The sequence below is a fragment of the Spermophilus citellus genome (genome assembly GCF_964194105.1).
Source record: "Spermophilus citellus genome assembly, chromosome: 11".
NCBI lineage: Eukaryota > Metazoa > Chordata > Mammalia > Rodentia > Sciuridae > Spermophilus > Spermophilus citellus.
In genome coordinates, this window is record NC_138192.1 from 61927375 (window position 1) to 61946646 (window position 19272).

The following is a 19272-nucleotide window of genomic DNA, read 5'->3' on the forward strand; positions in this document are numbered from 1 at the left end:
AACCTAATTGTCTTTGACTCGCTTTTAATCTGTATGAATGTGGTAAGAATAGCTAATGTTGCTTTACAGCATTTAGTCTTGGTGTTCGATATAGAAAATCTACTGAAAGATTCTTATCTACAGAGGAGTGGAAAATATTGTCACGCAGTGATAAAAAGTCCAACAGAGAGGAAGGTGGGAAGCGTCCCCTTTCCTGTGCAGGTTTCATCTGTGCACAAAGGTCCCACCAGCTTCAAAGAAAACCTGTGCCCCAAATAATGGCTAAGTGTGTGGTGGAGACTGAATAGGAGAGTGTTATGAATAGCATTACCAAAAAAACGACATGATACCTACAGGTACTGATGGAAAAATGGCAAAGTATTCAAAACTGAAAACAGGGTAACTGAAATATTGTCACAAGGTGCAAAGAGAATCGGTTTTGAACACTATAGCCTTTAACATAAAAGAAGAGAATTTTGTAACAAGTCACAAGAAAACACTTTTCTTTAAAAATCCAATTTTATGACTTCAATACACAATTTTCAATGACTCTAATTCTTATCAGTTAATCTCATTAGTATAGATGAAGAGGGAAACAGACACTATTGGCCTCTCTGCTCATAAGTACAGCACATGATAGAGGTTAGTTAAAAAAACAGATGAGGACAAAAAAGTATAAGATGTACAATCCAAAAATGTTTAAAGACTTCCCATTCCAAGCTAGTGGAAAATTAATCATTGGCTTTATTAATGTATGTGGGGATTGTGTCCAAAAATGTCATTAGTTTTTAAGCTCCCACATACAAAAGGAATCAAATTCCATATAGCACATTTTAAAGGAAACTGTATTTTTGTCCTTTGACAACTATATTGTAGACATAATTTCTAAAATCACGTTTTGATTTTTTTGACTTAGAAAATATGACTATAGTAATAAGATATCAAACCAATCAGATCTTTTCTCCACATTTGCTTTACACACTCTGTATAAATAAAAACTTAAATTGATGGTCCAGATTAAACAAGTTTTTTTTTTTTTTTCCCCAAAGTGAATCTGTGAAAATGCAATTCCAAACAACAACATTTAGCAAAGCCCTACTCCAAGTGTGTCTATGATCATGGAGAAACAATGCTGAAGTTAGGTGAAGTTAGGACACTTCCCAATGTACTGCATGAGCCTCCATCCAGGAAGAGAGCTCAGAGTGCCCTGCTATATAGCACCAGAGAGAAAGTGACACAAAGCCATTCAAAGAGAACAGGGATCACCTTCTTCTTTAGATGGAGACAAGGGCTGCTTTGAAGGAAGAAGATGAAAGAGAATCAGTATCATTTCAACAGTGAGCAATGGTGGCCAGGGGAATAAGAGGATAGGAGAGTCGATAGAGGAGAAAACAGGAAGAGGGGTCAGCAACCAGGCTGCTGTGTCAGGTGTGGTTGGCACATAACTGGGGCTGATTGATGAGGACCCTGACCTGACACACTTAAGTTCTTTGGGCTTGATTCAACCATCAAAGGGTATTACCAATATTTTATTTTCAAGCAGAGGCATAATTTAACTAATTTTAGGAAAATTGACTTGGCAGTGGGTTTATAAAATAATTGAGGGGGAGAGAGTTGAAACCAGTTCATCTTGTGCCATAATCTATCTTAGAAATAGATAACAAAGGCTTGAACTAGCACAGTGTCTGAAGGGAAGAAAAAGGAAAAACCAGAAGGAAGGAGCATAGCAGAGGGATAAGGCAAGAGGACCTTGTGGGGCAGCAGGCTTGAGGGGCAATGGGAGGGTACTCAAGGACTCTGTACCATCCCTAGGGACAGGGAGGATGATGCCATTGTGAACAGTGGTGGTAATAACCCTAAGTGTTTTGCTCAGTTATCTGACCCTAATTTCATTTTCAGCACTGCAGTTAAGCTCCAGCACATAGTAGCAAAACTTTGAAGTCCAAAAATCAAGTCCCTTGTTATAAAGCCTCGCTACATTGGAAAATCTAGTTTTCTCTTTTTCCTACTCTACAGAAGTCACAGACAATGGAAAATCAACAAGTACCAAGGTTCTACGGCTTTTCAAAAGCAGTAATTCCCAAGGATTTGCCATTTTGCTATATCTGCTCTCTTGAAGCCTAGCCCAGCTCTATACCTCTTCCCCTTCACAATCAAGATGGAACTCCTCAGAAGCCTCCTGGAGAGACGTCCACCATTTACCCAAAAGAATCATTTCCTAAGCATCTTCTCTAGCAATTCCTTATAATCATCCCTGGTGGGATTTTATACCCCAAATCCCAATTTTGTGTGAGCTACCTCCTCTCTCCCAAGTTAGTTTGGCTCAATACAGAAAGCTGCTTCTCCTAAATTTGATTCAACAATTCCATGTCCTGGACATTAATTGAGCACCCACTGTATACAAAACTGTGAAACAGGTCTGGAAAGTGGATGAACAAGTCTGAAACTAAAATATATATGTGGCTTATCATATTTTTCAAAGATGGGCTCAGGTTATATCCACTGCACATGCTCTCTTTATGATGTGGGTTTTGAGAGGAGAAATGGACATTCTCTTCCCTGGAATCTGGGTAAACCTGTAGGCACTGCAGAAATGGCGCTAGAAACTCTATTGCCTAGGTAATACAGTTTTATAACTCATCCAGTGATGAGTTATAAAAGGCAATACAGTTTTTACCCAGTTCTCTAAGAATCCTGGGAACCTAATACCATGCTCTGAGGAAACCAGGGTGCACCTCCTTAGGAAGTCCACATGTGGGTGCTTCAGCCATGGGTTCTCCCCTAGGTCCCAGCTGAGAGCCAGCATCAAACACTGCACAGGTGAGCAATTAGAATTCCAGCCCAACCTCCAAGCTGCTTCAGCTAATCCCTAGTGGGAGCAAAGACAGGTATTCTCATTGAAGCCTGCCGGAATTCAGATCTTTGGGCAAAATAAACGTTGGTGTAAGCCATTAAGCCTTGGGATTATTTGTTTCTTCGCAGTAGATAACCAGAACAGATACAGAGCATGACTTCAAAAAGCTTACAGTCAATTCAGGGAGACAAGCTTGTTCACAAATGACAACAGTAGTAGCAAAATTATTTTAAGTGAGCCACAAACAAAAATGAATGCATACACAAAAGTGGGCATATACTGGTTTACACATAGACAACATTTAAATGCATAAAAATTTAGTAATAGTTACATCTGTGGAGTTGCCCTGGGATGTAAGAGAAGGAAGTCTTCTTTGGCCTATCTCGTGGTATGCATTACTCCTTACCTTACACATGGACTTACTTCTCTGACTTGAAAAACAGGCTACAGTGGTACAATAGTGGGAGGGAGGGGAAGAGCCAAACACGTGCTGTAGGTTCCCTATAAAGACAATTTGCAGCCAGTCTCTTGGAACAGCTGCATTTTATTTCTGTGTGCTTCAGTTTCACATCTATGCAAAAATAGTACTAACTTCATAAAGGCTTTTGTGAAAATCAAAGTTATGTAAACGTAGCGAACACAATAGCAAGTACTGAATAAACATTAGTAAAATGTCTCAGAATCCCTGAGCTATTGAGCACTGGCATGGCATGTGGACAGAGAGTCCAAGTGGCCGAATCAGACTTGCTTTAGGAAGAAAGATATTCTTACTCCGCTTTAGATCAAAGGATAAAAGGGAAGCAGCATTCTTAGGTGTGATTGCATGGGAAGGTATATGATGGTTTTGATAACAAGCAATAACTTCTGCAAATGCCACACTGACTTACATTTTCCAAAATGCTAAAAGACCACTGAATTTATACCTCCCATCCTACTTCCCCATTCTACTTCCCCTTCTTCATGGTTTTCATTGGGTGTGACAAGTTGACTGAGTATTACAGATGACTGGTCCACCAAAAGAGGCCAAAGATATCTGTACTTACAATATTTTTGCACCTAATGTTTGGCCTTTCCCTGTATTTAGAGAAACTGAACATTGTCTCAGTTATGTCAAAGGAGAACTGATCTTTCCATCTGTTCTTTTTTTCTTAAATATTTTTAGTTGTAGTTGGACATTACAACTTTATTTTTTTAATTTATTTTTCTATGTGGTGCTGAGAATCAAACTCAGTGCCTTACACATGCTAGGCAAGCACTCTACCACAGAGCCACAGCCATAGCCTTCCATTTGTTCTTGTATGTACTTTTCCCATTCAAATTATATAGGGTGGTGTAAGTTATTCACAAAAGTAGGGTAATTTATCTTCTTCTTGCTCAAAGTACCTTATGTCATACACAGTTTGCAAAAACATGCTCTATCTATAAGTATGAAGCATTTTAGTAGCATAGGAAAATAGACAAGGCAGAATCATCCATAAAATTACATGATAATGAGCATATAACCATAGTACTTTCATAACTGACAATATATTGTCTCAAGGTTTATAGATTTCAGGGTAATGGCCTCATCATTCTGCTTGTAAACTCTAATGAGTAATGAGTAGTTCCTCTCTGACTCAGGACTTCGATTGTTGTTTCCTGTTTAGTTGAACTTACCCAAGTATCTTAGAAACAGATGAAATATTTTATCAGTTCCTCAAGGGTAGCTGGGGTTGTCTTTTTTCCTTATGAACTAGATGTTTCACCTCATGCAAATTTCTGGCATTTCAGGAAAAATTTTATATCTGTTTTTTTCTTTAACATAGAGATGATACCAGCTACTCAAAGTATGAGAGGATGTTCTATATCCACCATGATTTAAAGAAAGCAGCAGAAGAAAAAAGCTCTCTGAAGAATAGAGAAATTGAAATTAAAAAGTAGAGAAATTATGCTAAGTATGGTCAAGAGACAATTTAACTGAATTTCATTAATTTAGCCATTTTAAATCCCTTTGGTATTAAACGAGGGTGAGATTAAATAAATCAAGAGATTGATTAAGGAACAAAATCTCACTGATTCCATCTCTGCTTTGCGAATGTGAATCAGAGTGTGTGTGAATTGTAATGACTCTGAAGAGCAGGCTGTACAAACTGCATACTCAAAACTCTCAATGATACACTGCGTTGAGTCACATAGGGGCATGAAGAGTTCCTAATGAGCTCTCCACAAAGTTCTTGAAGGGGGAAAAATCATCTGCAAGTATTTTGTGACAACACTTACTCAGTGCTTCCGAAAGCTGGTTCACATCACCAGCCAACAAATTGTACACAGGTTCTATGCAATACAATACAATCAGCCTCGGGTTTTCCAGACTATTTACCCCTTATTTTGGAAAAGGAAGCTATCATAGGATACAAGTCTATGACTCTCTGATATCTTTGAAGTACTATTCCATCATAGGTCATCAGCACAAGGGCTGCTTCAATAGGAAGATCACGGAAGTCAAAACAGCAGGAAATACAGCCCCAGTAGCCAACAGCCAGGGGCTAACTACTTTCTCTCTGAGACAAAAGCCATACATACTTCCAGCACTGAAAGTGCCTTCTCTATGCTCTGATCAGAAACAATAGGGCACCTGCTCTAACTTCATCCCCTCTAGGCAAGGAATGTCTACACTTTCCTACTCACCTACCAAAGCACACACACTTATACACATGGTCCCTTACCTCATGTAAAGAGTAAGTTTAAACCTATTTCTTATATGTTCATTCTTACTCCTCTGTATGGGTAACATATGTTTTCCAGTTTGATGTTGCATCTAGAGCCTGAGGTGTAACTAGAGAACTTGAAAAGTCTCTAACTTGCTTTTAATAATCTGCCTGTACAATAGAAGCTTATTAGTACTTGAAAATACTGCTTATTTACAATCTAAACAATTGGGGCCCTATAATAAGCAATTCAAATTTTATGACAAAAAAAGTAAGTAGAAAAACTTTTGTTGTCATAAGAAATGATTCATTCTTCTAAAAACAATACTTCTAGAGCATGTTAAAAGGTCAATATATTTGCAGGGCTATGTAGGGACTGCTGATGTTAGTGGTATTTATTCTGATCCAAGTTCCTTTTTCCCTTTCTCTGAGTGGGATGGTTTCAATTATAGTATTTCAAGATTATATTTTTACTAAGCATTAACAGTACTAAGTCCATAACAATCAACATCCAGCAGAGTCTACCAACCAACAAACAAAAAATCAAGCTAAATAGAAAACCAGAACCTACTGACTATTGTGCTCTTAGGCAGGAAGACAAGTGCCTGGGCTTCTGGCTGACTCTGGAGTCCCATGTACTTTCTTCTCCAGGTCATGCTTGCCCTCAGAGGACTCTTTTCTAGCCTTGAAACCTGCAGGAGCCATCAACACCACTACACACACCTGACTGTTCCAGTCATGTGGCTGCCCATGGCCCCCATACCAGGAAACACTGCCAGCAACTGCAGGCTCTATGACTCAATGGAATTGTAAAAAGTGCTGAATGTCAGTTTGGTGTCAAAGATGGTATATAAACCTGTAAACGTGCTCTATATCCTGAGGACAATATTTGATGAATCGAAATTTCTTAAATTCTTTTAGCCTTGGTGACCATGACTATAAAATAAAAACATTTACTTTTTCAGAGTTGTTCTGAAGATATGAAAATATGCCTAGGACAGTGCCTAGCATGTAGTCACTAAAAAATTTTAAAAAGACTTTATTAGTAGTATTAATAGTCATAAAAATAACAGTAGCATTCATAAAGATATTTGGAATGCTATTTGAATAATAATAAGGGGTAAACAAGCTGAGACCCAGGACATTACAGATGGATCGAGCTACAGAACAACTGTGGCAAGCATTAAGATGATAAAGTTTAAGAAATCCAAGTTAGTGAAGTCAGTATTCAAGCAGAGCAGAGATAAACCTACAGAAGGCATTCTGGAAAAGCTTCACTTCTACCTTGTCTGCACAGATCTTTCTAATTAGACCATTCAAAAGGGTAGTCCATCCTAGGAGGTCACTCTGCTAGCTCAAACCAATATCCAGAGAAGGCAGACCAGTATCAGACCCCAGGAAGAGTACTTGGATCCAGAGAGGCACCTTCAAAATTTTGGTGGAGTGCTTGCCTACCATGCACAAAGCACTGGGAATGGAACCCAGAGAATCAACCAAAAGAAAACCAAGTTTTTTCATTGAAAAGAAATCACTGTTTATATATTTTTGTTTTCAGATGTATTAAAAAGCATTGAGAAATCATTCCCCAAAATTCAGTGATAAAGGGCAAACAAATAAAAGATGATCTTTCCTATCACTTGCCAGAGCCTGGTCAAGCTTGGCTTTGACCGATTTCTGCTCTGTCCTCCTGATGCTTCTGGAATTGCAGTGCATCCATGGATCAAAGCCTAGATGCATCAGGCCCCAAAGTTTTAAGCTCTTCTCCTTCAAGTTCTAGATTACGTCTCCAAAAGTCAATATGAGGGTCTCTCTTTTTACTATGTTTTAACTACAGCATAGGAGATTTTTTTTTTGTTTTTTACCATGCCATATTAACTCGCTCTTATCTCTATTCCCACTATATTCTAAGATTTTTAAGGCAGAGTCTCTTTCCTCTTTTAGGCTTAACATCTCCAGCATCTCACAGACTGGCAGTTGTTACTTCTCCCCCCATCCCCAGCCCAGTCTCTCTTAGGTGAATGGGAGATTGTTTAGAGCTAGAGAAAACACTGGCAGTACATACATCAGAGGTTAATGTCAACTGAAATGCCAAGAAGGAACAGAAGGGCTTATGTGGCATGAAAACAAACAAACAAATACATCTCAGACTGATAGAGCTCCATACCTCTAAACAGACTTAATGACTCCAGAGGCATCTGAGCCTACCTAACCATATCCTAGTTTTAAATTAGCATTTTTACAATTCTAGTTGTAACTTGGATGCATAGCTGCAAAAAAATCACAGTTACAATACCAGTAGGCATATACCCACTGAGAGGGGACTGGCCCAAATGATGAGATGTTCCTATGAATACACACAACACCATTTGCATTTAAAAAATTGGCACTTTGGGTGCAGTATTTGGTGGCAGCCAAAACTGCCTTCAGAGAGCAAATGGAGATAGAACAGGAAAGAAGGTGACAGTGGAGGAGTGTGAATTCATATGCATCATCTCCCTGGCTCAGCAGAGCAAAGCAGTGAAATAATACATATGCCATGATGATTAATGCCCTGAGACTCAATGACATCATGCTTTGGAGATCTAACAACCTGCTTCTCATATCATCAGATATGAGATATTCTCATATCTCATATCTGATGAAGAGCCCCATGTGATCTTACTGAGTAGAAAGAAAATAGTTTAGCGGTGAGTCAGTTGAAGATTTCAATCTTAAATACACTTTGTTTCTGTACAAATTTATTTGACATAATTATGTTCATGTTTTAACCATATATATTTATCTATTGATATAAACATATATATGTGTGTGTATATATATAATATGTATATTAGTACAAAAAATATGCATATTCTTTTTACAATGCCTGTATAAGTTGTCACTCAAAATTGAGACATGGGACTACGTGGTTGTACTCAAGCTGGTAGTGAAAGGGACGACAACTCTGAGACCCCAAAGTAATTTGAAGACAAGTAGAAACAAAAATCACAGGTGTGAGTATGTGGACCAAGCAGGGACCCATTATTCTGAGAACAAAAGTGAGAGGGCTTGCTTAGAATCAAGAAATCTGGGTAAGAACTAGAAACAAGGAACATAAATTCATAACCACGGAGCAGAGGCTCTAAGCAAAAAAGAGGTAAATATACCCATCCTGGGGGACAAAGGTGTTTAAAGGAAATAACTAGAGCTTCACATTCTTCTAATTCATTGAGGGCAAGGAACGTTGGAAACTTCCAAATATTTAGACTATAGAAAAGACAAACAACATGGACTAAACCAAGTACATTTACTTCCTGCTGTCCACACCCCCTCCCCAACTTGTAATGTAGCATGCATTGGAGAGTGTGTGGACAAAAGAAAAATAAAATGTTAAAATGTAGAGACCAAAAACATCTTAACCTGAACATTTTAGAGATAAAGTTGAAAAGCTGTGTGACATTGATAAATATGTAAAGTTGGGCAGAGAATCGGTCTGTTTTAGAAAAACACTGGCTTTTATCAGCATACTCAAAAAGAGAAGCACAGGGCTTTCCTTGCAGTTGTCCTCTATGCTCCAGCGCTCTGAAAGAGGTAGCCAACAACATTACGTGTTCTAATATTTTTGTTTTTTTCTAAGCTCCGTTTCTACATTGCCACCGACACTTCAGATTTGAAATCACATTCATCACTATTTCCAGTGATCTGCCCTTTTTTCTTCATCTCCCTCTTTCCCACTGTGTTTCTCTTTTCCCTACTCTAAGGAAGTTTCCCCTGTTATTATCTCTGTGTTTGTGGCAGACAACTTTAAAATAGAGAGGATCCTGTCACCACCACGTGTACCTTGCCAGCTTCGTTTTTGTCTTTTTTTCTGGTTAGCACAGCCTTTCTTGAAAACCAACTAAAGTTGTGAACACAGAAAAGAGGCTTCTAAGAAAACAGAATCCCAATTTCTAGGGACTATTGTCTTTCCAGGTAATAAAGAGTCACTGTAGAGTTGCATCATTCAGAACAATAGCTGTGATGTGTGTTCCCTGCAGCATCAGAAGTACAGTAGACTCACTGTCCAGCACAGTTTCCAGGAAGAGGTGGGGCTCCCTAGTCATCTTGGGATCAGTTTCTATGAATATAAAACACAGAGAGAAGACAGAAGTCTGAACTGTGCTTCTGATTAGCTAGACATTCTCTGTTCAAGGAAAGGAGTCATATAACAAAATATTGCTCTGGACCATATGAAAGTAAAGAAATCTATGATCTATTTGAAAAGCAGATCTCTCAATGTAGGTTATCTGATACTCTTTGTGACAACATGGTAACTAACAGCTAATTTTGAATATATTTTAATTTTTAAAGCAAAAATTAAAAATAATAGATTCATAGCAAAATTGAGTGGAAAGTGCAGAGATGTCTCATATACCCTCTAACCACTATTGGAATCCTACACCACAGTGGTAAATATGATAAAATTGTGAACCCATACTCATATGTCCTAATCACTCAAAGACCATAGTTTACATTAGCATTCACTCTTAGAGTTTGAAATTCTATGGATTTTGACAAAAGTATAATTATATATTTTAAGCATTATGGCATCATACAAAATAGCTTTATTGCCCTATGAATCCTCTGTGCTCCATGGATCAATCTCCTCTCCTCCATCTCCGATCCATTACCTTTTATTGTCTCCACAGTTTTGCCTCTAACACAATGTCATATAGCTGGAATCATATAGTACATGGCCTTTTCAGGGTAGCTTCTTTCACTTAGTAATATGCATATAATGTTCCTCCAAGTCTTGATATAGCTTGATAGCTCCTTTCTTTTTAGTTCTTAATAATATTCCATTGCATGAATGTACCACAGTTTGTTTATCCTTTCACCTACTGAAGGACATCTTGGCCAATTCAACATTTTGGTGATTATGAATAAAGCAGGCATACACACATGTGTGTAGAGTTTTGTGTGGACGTAAGTTTACAACTTATTTGGGAAAATTCCAAACAATGCAACTGCTAGATTCTATGACAAGAGTTTCTAGCTTCTGTAAAAAAAAAAAAAAAAAAAAAAAAAAAAAAAAAAAAAAAAACTGCCTGTCTTCCAAAGCAACTGTGCCATTTTGGTTTTTCACCAACAATTGATGACAGTCTCTGTTGTTCCACATTCTCACCAACATTTGAGTACATTTTGGATCCATGGGTTGGATTTTTATCATTCTGATAGGTGCATAGTGGTATGTCCCTATTTTAATTTGCAATTCCTAATGACATGAGGTTGATATTTTTTCATGTGCTTATATGCCACCTTTTAATCTTCTTTAGTGAGATGTCTGTTCAGATCTATTAATCAAGTTGTTTGTGTTCTTATCATTGAGATTCATGAGTTCTTTGTATATTTTGGATTACAGCCCTTTATCAGATGTACTTGTAAGTATTTTCATATTGTTCCTTGACAGTATCTCTTGCAGATGAGAAATTTTCAATTTTTGTCAATTAATCTTTGCTCCACAAAGCACACAAACGTAATAGCCTATTTAGGGCATACTTCCCAGTTATCCCAGATATGGCAATTAGGGCCCCAATACCCAAGAGGGAGAGGCGTAGGGGAAATCATCAAAGTGCAAGGCAGGCTTTGTAGGAAAGGGAAGGAAGAGATGCTAAAATTTTCCCAACCTTTCCATCACAGAGCCAAGTATAAGGGCAGACAAGAGAAACATTCTTAAAGCTTAGGAGCGTTGCCTATAGGAAGGGAAAATGAACATTTTATTTCTAACTTTGACATGTGCACCTGCAGTGGCCTTGTCAATCCACCTCCTGAACTAATTTGAACTGAAGGACAAGGAGACAGAAAAGACAGAGGTCCCAGCCTTAACGCAACCCCCATGCATGTGTACTTAGGCAAGTGAACTTGGGAGAAGTAGCTAGGTTTATGTTATCATGACATATTCTGTTCACACAGGCTGACCACTGAACTAGTGGACCCCCACAGCAGGATGTTGGGTGGGTGGTCATGAGATTTAACTGATGCTGGAGCTGCCATCTGTACAGTTGCATAGAGCCCCAAAGGCCAGAGAACTCCAACCCATACAATTGCCACATGAAAGGCCTCAGCCTGTTAGGCCACATTATCCAGAGACACAGTAAAAACATTCCCAGAGGACAGCCTACACTATAATATGTGACAGACAGGTCCTTTTATCCTCCTTCTTCCCTGGAGTTCCAGTTTGGATCATCCCAAACTGAAGAAACTTAGAAAAGGGACAGGGGAAGAGAGACCATATCCCAGAGGCAGACCACACTGCTGTCTTCCATCTGGAAACTTTGTACTTCTCTGATGATGTTGGAAGAGATAATTTTGAATTGGGGAAATAGAGACTTTCAAAAGACTGAATTGTTAGGGTTTTGTTTTTAATAGAAAAAAAATGACCAAAATATCATGATATTTGCCCAAGGAAAAGATAAATTTGACAAAGCTTAACTAATTACAGAAAAAAAAATCACTTTCATATATATGCTCCAGGCAAGTTTATATTAATCAAAGTAAACAAAATAATACAATATTGCTGTTAGGAAGAAAAGTGTCAATTAAAGTGGTCACAGGTGAAAAATGAAAACATAGGACATTAAAAATAAACTCCATGCTTAAATAATAATTATTAGGAGAATATGAATCAAATAACAAACTATACAGGATTAATAATGGTATTACAGAGAATAACAGAATTTCAGTATATCATAGGAGTAGAAGCATGGTTATAGAACAGATTCAAACCCTCATACTGTATACTGGTGAAATATTTTACTGATTCATCAAAATATAGTTTTATGTAAAGTTTTTTTCATAATTAAATTTATTTGTAAATTATTGGGAAGCCCATCACAAAGATGTAACTTAGTATAGTTGAAAGAATTATGTTCAAATAATTTTGAATTTTTATTTTCTCAAGATAGTATGTCATTCTACTGTCATGTATAATTAAAAAGAACAAGTAAAATAATTTTTAAAATGTTATGTCATACATTTCCATCCATATCAGTAACAATTTTCCTGGTTATTATTTTCTTATCTGAAATAATTAGAGGGAGATAATAGTAGATTATATGTCTCTCTCTCTCTCTCTCTCTCTCTCACATACACACACACACACACACACACACACACACACACACTCATAAACTAATACCAAAATGTGATGACATGGTTTGGATAATATAAGATGCCATCACGAATCATGATGATATCTAATATCATCAAGAAAGACTAATTTGGTAAGGAATATTTGACATAGGCTTTGCAAGATAGAGAAAATATTGCTAACCAGGGATGTCAAAACTTTATCTATGAAGCAAAGGGCCTACAGCAGAAATATAGTGGGAATAAGCATATATATAGGATGGCGTGAAGGTGCTACAGAGACATCACCCTACAGATTTTTAAATCCTTTTACAAATATCTATATTCTAAAATCATAGTTATGAAATACTTGTGTAATCTTATTTTCACTAATAAAACTAATTGAGGTATAAATAAATCAAATGGTTTTTACTAGACCATTCACTGTAAGAAAAGAAAGTCAATTCCAGATTATTTGGATTTCTAATTTTATTGTCTTTCCATTTTATTTTTAGGGTTCTCTAGAAATAACTTGGAATAAATTGATGATATGATAAAAATATTATTCCATCTAAAAAAAATCCTGACTAGCTGCTGTATCCATGGTATATCAGAATCCACATGGAAAATGTTTAGATGATGCCTTCTAACACTGTTACCATAAAGATTAATGATGAAATGTTTTAAAAAGTGGCTATTATTAGCATTTTTTTCTCCATCATTTCATTCATCATTACTCTCTGTTATTGTGATTATGTACTGAGATGGTACCAGTAACATCCGCAGATAAAACAGTGCTGATAAAAATAGATTTAATTTGAGACTTTGGTTTATGGAAAAAAAAATATAGTTCAGGGTAAACAAAATTCCTTAAAATAGCTAGATTTGGTGATAAGTTAGTTGTGCCAGTTTAGGAGCTACTCTGCAAGTGAAAAAAACATATAAAGTAAAATGTTGGGCTTTGGCCCACTGTGTATACCTTATACCACTTAAAAGGGTACTTAGGAGATAAAGGCCCCAAAAAGCCAAATGACTAGAGGCTAAATGACAGTCTGCTCACACATCACCCCACTCATCCTTCATACTTCCCATCTATTTACTTATTGATTGTTACTATCATAGCATACTTTATTTAGGTCTATCTTGCAAAAAGCATTCAAAAGCAACATGCCCCCCAAATTCATCTTCATCTTTTAAGAAAGGCAGCTGGGGTGCCAGGAGTTTCCTCTACTCTTGGTGCTTCATTTGAAGAAAGTTCTTGACATCAGCCACATGTGCCTCAGTTAGCTGTTCAGTACCCCCTGACATTGCACTGAATTACCAGATAAGTATTTGATTTCCCTGCAGTCTATTTGATCTGTGATCCCTGTTCCTTTTCTCTCTTTGATCATTTTTTTCTCTTCACTCACTATTCCTTCCATGCAGTATGGGTGGTGGGTATGAACAACTCCAAAAGTTGATGCATTTTGCTTAGTTCTCCTAATGTGTTGTTGGTGGTGGTGATGGTGGTGGTGGTGTGTGTGTGTGTGTGCGGTGCTAGGAATTGAACCCAGCGTTTTGTGCCTATGAGGAAAGCACTCTACCAACTGAGCTATATCCTCAGCCCCTCTCCTAATGGTTTTACTGAGGAAAATCAATTAAACTGTTGACTTAAATACCATTGTGGGATCAATTATAATTCCAATTAACTGGGCCATCTGGGTTGCTCACCACTAGCCTTGGAAAAAAACTCATGCATGATGGTGAGAAAAAAATGTTTCCTATTCTTTTTATTCATCACCCACTCTAGGATTTTCCTGTAGGCACTGGTGCTGGACTCTTGAGATCCCAGAACTGTTCTCCAGGTTGGTAAGATCTTACCTCTGTCTGTGACCACAAAGGACATCAATGACATTCCCTTCTCTCCCCACCAAAAGAGCTAACATGAACTAATTTCTTTACTATGTACCAATATCTCTGCCAATGAACATCGCATGCCTTATTTACTCAATTCCCTTGAGGTAGACAATATTGTTCTCTTCTTTTAAAAAGCAGGAACCTGAATCTTAGGAAAAGCATTGTGCCTAAAGCCACAAGGGATTCAAACTTAGGTACATTGACACAGGTGCTACTTCTCCATCTAGGCTGCCCTGCATCTCTCTCAGAGACAGGCTCCTGCTGTGTGTCACACTGACAAGCCTCTACTGACATAAACAAGCCAGAGAAAACCCATAATTTTTTCTTAAGGTTGGGGTCCTCTAACACCTGCATCCTTTATAAAATAAGTATTCCCAGAGACACATATCCCCTACCTCCAATTTGTTGAATCAGAATCACCAAAGGTGAAACCCAGGACTAGTGTTTGAACATTCTCCAGAGAGATACATACATCAAAGTTTGAGCTCCACTGTGTTGTCTTTCTTCTTAGACTCTAAAAGTATACTTAACAAAGGTTTCCTGGAGACAGTGCCCTGACCCCTGGTGGTCTAGCCCAAAACTGTAACTCCCGACATGATGGAGATTTGATACAATACTTTTGATCCCACCCAAAACTCACCTTTTAACTGGCAACTTGTTTAAGTTTTGGTTGGCTCTAAGTGAGCTCTGCTCACTTTATTTAGGTCTATCTTGCAGAAAGCATTCAAAAGCAACTAGTTTTGCTAAACTTCCTATAGCAGTCACAAAAAGAGACACCCCATTCAACCAAAATGTTTATTGATTATCTATTCCTTGCAGATGATGCAGAGCTTAAAGTGCATATACAGTAGTGATGGTTGGTATGGATCATCCGCCGTGGAGGACAAGTGGCCACCTGAACATTTAATGTCAGGGTCCACTGTAAATGGCAGACTCTATCCCAAACATCCCCACCTGTATGGGTCTTCATATGTGTGTGTCATCGAACAAGTCTTTCACAGGTTGTGTTTTGTTTTGGGAGAGCTTAAATCTGGCAGATACCCTGTGTAATAAGCATCTGCAACTCTTGTCCCCTACCTATGAGGATCTTATGCCTGGTAGATAAGTTATAAAATCTTTGTTTTCTGTGTGCTTTTATTTGTTTGTGTACATGTGTATCCTATGTTGTGGCAACATGGTACTAAATTGGCTTATAGATGACTGAGTGCTCATAAATTTGAAAAGACAAGTCAAATGTCTTTAAGCTCACATGAAATTAAATAAATATGTGACAAAGAAGTTAATCGAAATTTGTTGGGAAGAACAAGAGCTCCTGTCCTTAGAAAAGCTAGAGTAGATGCAGTTAAAAAAAATAATAATGAATTCCTTCTCATGTGCATTCTCTCTCTCTCTCTCTCTCTCTCTCTCTCTCTCTCTCTCTCTCTCACACACACACACACACACACACACACACACACACAGTAAATTCCCATGAGCAGCCTTACGTTGTCTTCATCACTGGACTATTGTTTGAGTTCTTAGTAAGTTTAAACTTGGTCTCTCACTGGCTCCCTCCTTATTTTTCTTTTAATAAGAACTTTTGACTTTCTAGATGAGTTTCTTTTCTTTGCTATTCTCCCTGCCATGATGTCATGTTCCTGTATTTATTAAAACTTTCTATTATCAAATATTATCTACATGTCACAAACTCAGCATCTGGCTTGACATAAGATATCCACCCCCAGAAAGTCCCCTCACCATATGCTATAAGAAAAAAATAGAAGCAACCTGGTGTCAGCAAGTAGAAGTCAAAAATATTCGATAAAACCCCTAAACATCAGCCCACTTATTCATTAAACACTTGAATAAAGAACCTCCCCAAAAAAGAATTACCAGCAATAATCCCCTTTATTTTAATATTGATACTTCATTTGTATTTGTTCACTTTCTCCCCTTCTCGAGATCAAAGAAAATAATGTATAATTCAGAGTCATCCCATACATTTCAAACTCAAACTCACCATAGGACTGTAACTCGAAAACCTCTGAGTGATTCTCCTGGTCTCCAAGCCAGATTGTGTCTCCTCTGTTCTACATGAATTCACAACCCCTGCAACACAACAGGACAATCAAATACTGAGACTGAAACACAGTCTTGCCCTGGCAAATTTCCTATATAGTTATTTTAGGACATGGACAGTCACAAATAGAAAGAAAAAGAAAAAAATACACAACAGCAAAACTTGAATGATGTTCCTGTGATTCCAAGCCCTGTATGGATGGAAAATTTATTCTATAATGAATCAAGTGGAGAATGCAACCATTTCTAATCTGGAGTCACCCCTAAGTGTTTTACATGTAGCTTCCATGTGGACTATGAGATTTCAGAGTCTCAAATGCTGGTTCCTATAATCTAACTACAAATTTTACCTCATTTGCCTTTGTTTTCAGGTAATTAATGAGTGCATCTTAGTTGGAAGGAAGTTTTCTTCTACAATTTTGGTTTTTAAGCAAAACCTAAAGCCCTACTTTTGGTCAATTCTATGCTGTTCTATTAAAACCAGACTTACCTGAGCTTTTTCTTTGAAGCAGAACAGACATCATTTTGTGATCTATTTTTTAAATAGAATACCATGTTGGTTTCTGCTCACATGACATTCATTTCCAGTCCCAAGAAACAATTTATATAGAGAGCAAATGTGCCACATGGACAGCAACTATCATATAAATATGTATTGTGGAAAATTTTCCACCCACATGGAAAACCTCATGGTCTGGTTTGGAAAACAAGCACTTCAAAGTTGTGGAAAATAGGAGCTGTCCCTGCCTTTAAGGCAGATCTGGCACTGAGAGTCATTCTATTTATTTTGAGCTTGTAACTGGCTCTCCCTTAATTTGAGATGTTTATTGTGCATGATCAGCTGAAAGTTAATATGATGTTACCTAAAAAAAAAAAAAAGAAAGAAAAAGAAAAAGAAAAGAAAGAAAAAAAACCTCTTTTGCTTGTATTTTCAAATCAAGGAAATCCATCCTCCATTGAAAACACAGCTTTTGTTCTCCAAATCAAATTTGAACTGCTTGAGTTTCTAAAAATAAAGGCAATATTTAATATAGCAACAAATACATTGGAAACCATTGCATCCTTGACCAACCATATGTGAAATAGTGCCCCTCTCTTTATTTGTCTCCATAATATAGAGAAATTATGGAGAAGGAAACCAAAATAGTTGGCTTTTTTATGGATTCCTTTTAATGAACTATAATATTTTGCTGCCAGCTACTAGTAGAGATTTAGAATTGTTTGTATAATGCACATGAAATTGAGAAAACAGCAGCTCTGGCTCATGCTCCTGATGGCCTGACACCTCTATCTCCCCTTCGGGATCTAGCTGGATGTTTCCTCATAGAGCAATCTGTCCCAGGGCTTCTTCTGTGATTGAACAGGCAGCTGCACCTGTCTATACACTAATCCATCCCACTAAGAGTCATTAGTAAAGACCCAAGTTTCATTGCCCCAGAATCTCCTTAGAGGCTTCAAAAACTGTTTCTGAGGTTTGCTGCGTCCCTACCTGTGCTGTCCTGCTGGAGCTAGCCGGAGGAAAGCAGGAAAAGCTGCCCTGTAGGAGATCCCAGCTCAGCATGAAGTGGGGGGAGGGCACAGTGTGGGCAGCTGGAGGAAGAGAAGGCGGAGGGAGAAATTCATGTGCCACTGCAAACATGATACAGTGCCAAGGAAAACACCATTCTTTTTTCCAAGAAGTTCAAGGCACTTTGTAAACATTAACTCATGAGGCCAAGTAGTCATGGAGCAATTATTACTTTAACATACCCTTAAGATAACTATTGCCGTCAAAATCATTAGAAAAGGGATTCTCTTCATCATTTCATTATTTCTCAAGTATTTATTGAGCACCTACTGTGTACAGAGCACTGGCACCTGAGGGATCCTATGGGGCTCTTATAGTACTCTTCACTGTCATACTGGTCTACACTCCTGATTACACTTATGTACGTTTTAGTTTCGCCAAAGTGTTTAATGGAATATGCTCTGTTCTTCAGAATGCCCATAATGTGCTAAGTGCTGAGCAAACACACCAAAAGAAAAAATTTAAACTACCTATAAATCTCTTTATAATTATAGGAATTGAGGAATATAAATTCAAAGTGCTTTATTTTAAGAGGCCATAAACAAAGCTTCAGTGTAAGCAATTTCTGTCTCTTTTAATATCTGTGGAATTGCTATATGAGACAAGGAGAGTTAAGATCAGCAATATCATGCCAAGCAGTTTATATAAATAATATATATTTATGATTAATCAAATGATCAAGCATGTTTGGTGAAGCAGAGAGCCTTTATCCATGGGACTTTTTTTTGGCCTTTTTATTTTATGTGACAAAATGGCAAGTCAGATATAAAAAATGATGGTAGCCATTTCTAAATCCTTATCCTTAGGCAATGAACTCCAGAGTATATGGTTAGTCTAAGACTAACTGGACTGAAGAGTCTGGTGGTGGCTTTTTAAAAATGCATGACACTCTGATGGACTCAAAGGAATTCAGTCTGTTGTCTTTTAAAGAAACAGGATAAAGATTCTAGTCTGGCTAGTTTGGATCAAACCTAGGGACTGTGACAGATCTCACTTAGAAACTTACACATATTTTAAAAGTCATAGGGAATTATACCAGTTACAACCCAACTTCCTTCCCTAAGAAATATTTCCTTGACTGAATAAAGTACAACAGAGGTATAAAATTGATCTGCCACTCAAAACACACATAGCAAAAAATTCAA

At 37.6% G+C, this 19272-nt stretch overlaps 1 protein-coding gene across 1 annotated transcript in view; it reads right to left on the bottom strand.

Annotated features, from left to right (window-relative positions):
• Positions 1-16585, bottom strand: part of CYTIP (cytohesin 1 interacting protein) — a 59857-nt gene extending 43272 nt beyond the window's left edge. The window contains exon 1 of the mRNA XM_081262456.1: positions 16502-16585. The gene's annotated coding sequence lies outside the window, so the exon portion shown is untranslated. The remainder of the gene's footprint in view (positions 1-16501) is intronic.
• Positions 16586-19272: the final 2687 nt, after the last annotated feature.